This window comes from Loxodonta africana, chromosome 17, assembly GCF_030014295.1.
Source record: "Loxodonta africana isolate mLoxAfr1 chromosome 17, mLoxAfr1.hap2, whole genome shotgun sequence".
NCBI classification, from domain to species: Eukaryota; Metazoa; Chordata; class Mammalia; order Proboscidea; family Elephantidae; genus Loxodonta; species Loxodonta africana.
Window position 1 is genome coordinate 13,049,286 of NC_087358.1, and position 4,967 is coordinate 13,054,252.

General features: G+C 39.6%; 1 non-coding gene across 1 annotated transcript; it reads right to left on the reverse strand.

The window, feature by feature from the left end:
• Positions 1-3,970: 3,970 nt before the first annotated feature.
• On the reverse strand, positions 3,971-4,079 carry LOC111750541 (U6 spliceosomal RNA). The gene has a single exon (XR_002785648.1). It is a non-coding gene; the product is annotated as a U6 spliceosomal RNA (small nuclear RNA).
• Positions 4,080-4,967: the final 888 nt, after the last annotated feature.

The following is a 4,967-nucleotide window of genomic DNA, read 5'->3' on the forward strand; positions in this document are numbered from 1 at the left end:
CCAGTGAGACTCAGTGACTTCTAAACTTATCATCTATTCTTTGGAGTAACTATTGACAATTTGATCTCATATAGATAATTCTTTAAAAGAGGGCTATGCTCAAGGTAAGGTTTTCTCTGGCCAATTTTTTTCGAAAGTAGATCATCAGGTCCTACTTCCCAGTCTGTCTTATCTTGGAGCTCCACTGAAACCTCTCCATCATGGGTGACATTGCTGGTGTTTAAAATACTGGTGGCGTAGCTTCCAACGTCACAGCAACATGCAAGCCACCACAGTATCACAAACTGACCGACGAGTGATGAGCAAGTAATCTGAGATCCTGGACTATATGAAAAACAGCATGGCATCAGGATTGGAGGAAGACTAATTAACATCCTGTAATATGCAGATAACACAACCTTGCTTGCAGAAAATGAAGAGGATTTGAAGCACTTACTACTGATGAAGATCAAAGACCACAGCCTTCAATATGGATTATGCTTTAACAAAAAGAAAACAAAAATCCTCACAACTGGACCAATAAGCAACATCATGATAAATGGAGAAAAGACTGAAGTTGTCAAGGATTTCATTTTACTTGAATCCACAATCAATGCCCATGGAAACAGCAGTCAAGAAATCAAACTATGTACTGCATTGAGCAAATACACAGCAAAAGACCTCTTTAAAGTATTAAAAAAAACAAAGATATCACTTTGAGGACTAAGGTGGGCCTGACCCAAAACATGGTATTTTCAATTGCCTCACATGCACGTGAAAGCTGGACAGTGTATAAGGAAGACAGAAGAGCTGATGCCTTTGAATTACGGTGTTGGCAAAGAATTCGAATATACCGCTGAATGCCAGAAGAATGAACAAGTCTATCCTGGAAGAAGTAGAGCCAGAATACTCCTTAGAAGTGACGATGGCAAGACTTTGTCTTACATACTTCAGATATGTTATCAGGAGGGACCTCTTCCTGGAAAATGACATCATGGTTGGTCAGGTCAGTGAAAAAAAGCAGGACGCGCGATGAGATGGAACAATGGGCTCAAACATAGCAACGATTGTGAGGGTCGCACAGGACTGGGTAGTGTTTCGCTCTGTTGTACATGGGGTTACTATGAGTCGGAACTTACTTGAAAGCACTTAAAAACAGCAACAATAGTATGTTCAAGGCTAATATTCTTTACTAATTGAGTTAAATTGTTTTTGTTCATTTGTTTAAATTAAGACTTTAGAGGACAGTTTTGATTCAAGGTTTAAAGATTATCTCAGGGCATTAGATTCAGGGTTTCCTCCAGTCTCAATGGGTCCAGTAAGTCTAGATTTCATAAGAATTTGAAATTCTGTTCTATCTCCCACCCACCACCTTTTGATCAAGTTCTATCTATTGAAACCATAATCAGTGATTGTACCCAGGCACAATCAGTTTTTCTGGTCTCATGGCAAAGGAGGCAGTAGTTCATGGAGGCGAATAGACCTGCAGTTCAGTTCCTCTGATTCCTGGCTCTCCTTCTTCCTCTGCTGCTCCACCACCTCTCCATTTCGTACCCGATATCCTGCTCCATATCCTGGGCCTCTGGCCTCAAAAAAGGGCACCACCCGCCACTAACTTCCAAGACTCTGAGGATTGCCTTTGGCTCCTCCTTCTGTCTTTAAGAAGTGCTAAACTCTGCTGATTAACCACTTAAATATCTTTTTAATGCATCCAGTTTTTGTTTTAAGTGATTTCTCTTGTTGACAACCTTTTTTTTTTTTTGCATGGGGACACCTCACCTGTTTTCTTGGAATATCTGCTGGAATTGCCTAGCTGGTCTCCCAGCTATCCCATTCTTGAATCTGCCCAAACTACACTTTGCATCTAGAGCTGTATTCTAAATGACTAATTCCACCTTGTTGCTCCTCAGCTTCAAATTTCTCAATAGCTTTCTAATCCAGCATGAAGCCCAACATGATATGCCCTATTTTCTTTCTTCTTTTTTTTTTTTTTTAACTGTGCTTTAGGTAAAAGTTTATAGCTCAAGTTAACTTCTCATACAAAAATTTATACACATATTGTTATGTGACACTAGTTGCAGTCCCTGTAATGTGACAGCACACTTCCCCACTCCACTTGAGTTTCCCATGTCCATCCAACCAGCTCCTGTCCCTTCCTGCCTCCAGGCAGGAACGCAAACTTGGTCTCATGTATCTGTTTGAACTAAGAAGCACACTCTTCATGAGTACTATCTCATGTTTTAAATTCCAGTCTAATCTTTGTCTGAAGAGTGGGCTTTGGGAATGGTTTTAGTTCTGGGTTAACAGAGAGTCCGGGGGCTGTGGTTTCAGGGATTCCTCTAGTTGCAGTCAGACCAATAAGTCTGGTCTTTTTACATGAATTGGTGTTCTGCTCCACACTTTTCTCCTGCACCATCAGAGACTCTCTGTTGTGTTCCCTGTCAGGACAGTCATTGATGGTAGCCAGGAACCATCTAGTTCTTCTGGTCTCAGGCTGATGGAGTCTCTGATTTAAATGTCCGTTTTGTCTCTTGGGCTAATATTTTCCTTGTGTCTTTGGTGTTCTTCATTCTTACTTGCTCCAAGTGGGCTGGGACCAATTGATGCATCTTAGATGGCCACTTGCAAGCTTTTAAGACCCAGATGCCACTCACCAAAGTGGGATGCAGAACATTGCCTTAATAAACTTTGTATGCCAATTGACCTGGATGTCCCCTGAAATCATGGTCCCTAGACCCAAACCCCATCTATTCTGTCCTTCGAAGTGTTTGGTTGTGTTCAGGAAGCTTCTTAGATTTTGGTTTAGTCCAGGTGGGCTGACTTTCCCTGTATCATATATTGTCCTTTCCTTCACCTAAGATGATTCTTGTCTACAATCTAGTTAGTGAATTCCCCTCTCTTCCCTCCTTACCCCCATAAACATCAAAGAATATTTCCTTCTGTGTTTAAACCTTTTCTTGAGTTCTTACAATAGTGGTCTCATACAATATTCTATTTCTTGCAACCTCAGTTCTCCCTTCCCAACTCAAGCACTGCATATTGCAGCCACACTTCAAGTTCCTTGAAATCATGAACATTATTTTGTTCAACATTGTTTTTTCAGAATCCAAAACAGTGCTTGCCATTTAACAAGTTTTCAAAAGCACTTACTATTTTTAATTTTAAATTGATGAGTTTACCAGCCAGATGAATACATGATTTCTTGGCATCTGAAATCTATTTATTCTTCTTCATTATTTTATTTTAGATTTTAATATGTTTAGGTTGTTATAGGAATTACTTGAAAACTCTCTGATCCTCTGGAGATTGAAGTACTAGTAACACAAGCATCTGGTCAGCTGTCAGGTCTGATTTTGCCCAATGCAAACTGGCAGAGAGAAATACTTGCTAATAAAGGATGAATATGTAATTTTCCTCTTTGTACCCAAAAAGTAGCAAGCAATACCTTGTTTCCAGGATGAATTGTCCAAAGGTGGCTACCAGTGGATGAGAGCTGATATAGTTCTATGTTCATTCACTTCTACATTTTTGTGGTTAAGAAAAACAATAAATATGAAAAGGAAATGAAGAAAGATTTTTTAATCTGACATGAGAATTTTGTTTCCCGTTAACCCTTCATGTTAAATCACTATCTTATTAAAAAATGTGACATAACCTAAAGTTGTAACAGCTGTTTCTTAGATATTTAAATACGGGATCCTGATTAACTGACTGACAGGTTCTCTCAAATTAGCAGTGTAGAAAAGCACAATTGAATTAATCCTCTTCTGAGATATGCTTATTCTATATTAGCAATAGATAGTTTCTCAAATATGCTTTTCATTAGCCCACCAAACCACCCACTGCCGTGGAGTCGATTCCGACTCACAGTGACCCTATAGGACAGAGTAGAACTGCCCCGTAGAGTTTCTAAGGAGCGCCTGGCGGATTTGAACTGCCAACCTCTTGGTTAGCAGCCATAGCACTTAACCACTACACCACCAGGGTTCCCAAAAATAGGGAACGCTTCACGAATTTGCGCGTCATCCTTGCGCAGGGGCCATGCTAACCATTAGCAGTAATGGTAAATACTAATTGAATATTATCTATCAAATCAAAATATTTTATTTTTGTATCCAAGGGAGTCTAGTTCTTAAGAATCTGGAAACTCAATAAAACCATTTTTATTGCTTCACCTAGAAAAGGAAATGGAAGTATTGAGTCACAAAAGAACATGATCATTATTTTTATCAAACTTTAAGTTTACTCTTGGTTAATAGAAGCTGTGACATTTCCTTATCATAAGGGCATGCAATTAATATATTAAGGTGTCAACGCACATTCTTTGGTAGAAAATAAATCAAAAAAAGCACCACCCTGGAATTGTTCAAAATTAGCAACAAAAATATTGTCAGTAGATTGACTCAATCAAGAAATATTTATTTAGTGTAATGTGCTAGGCATTGTGCTACATGAAGAAGATAATGCAGTCAAAAATCACAAAAGCCCTGCTCTCATAGAGCTTATAGCACACTGGGCTATGCTGAACATTCTCCGTTTCCTTCTCCAGATCTACTTTTCTTACCCTACTGGGCTGTGAGTTCTGGCCACTGGCCTCTAAGTACTGCATCACTCCCTTTTACAGTGGTTTCCTGTTGAGTTTGACCAATGAAAGCCAAAGGCAAGAGATCAGAGGCGGGAGGAGAGAGATGAGTTTGAGTATTACTTCTCAAGATCCCTCCCTGCTGGGACATAGCTTGGCAGTACCTGGGTTTCTCTGCCTAAGACCACAGAGGCTTTCTCCTACAGGTATAGATCAGAGGGTTCAAGGATCTGCTCTGTACTTTCTCCTTCAAAAAATGGTAATAGCTTTAGCTTCCCCATAACTTGTGGGGTTCTTTAAGCCTGGCCACATATTTGTAAATAAGCTTTTTATTAAACTCTCTTCAATTACCCCCTGGTGTGTCATCTATTTCCTGAATGTGCTTTTAATGACGCATGGGGTTAAA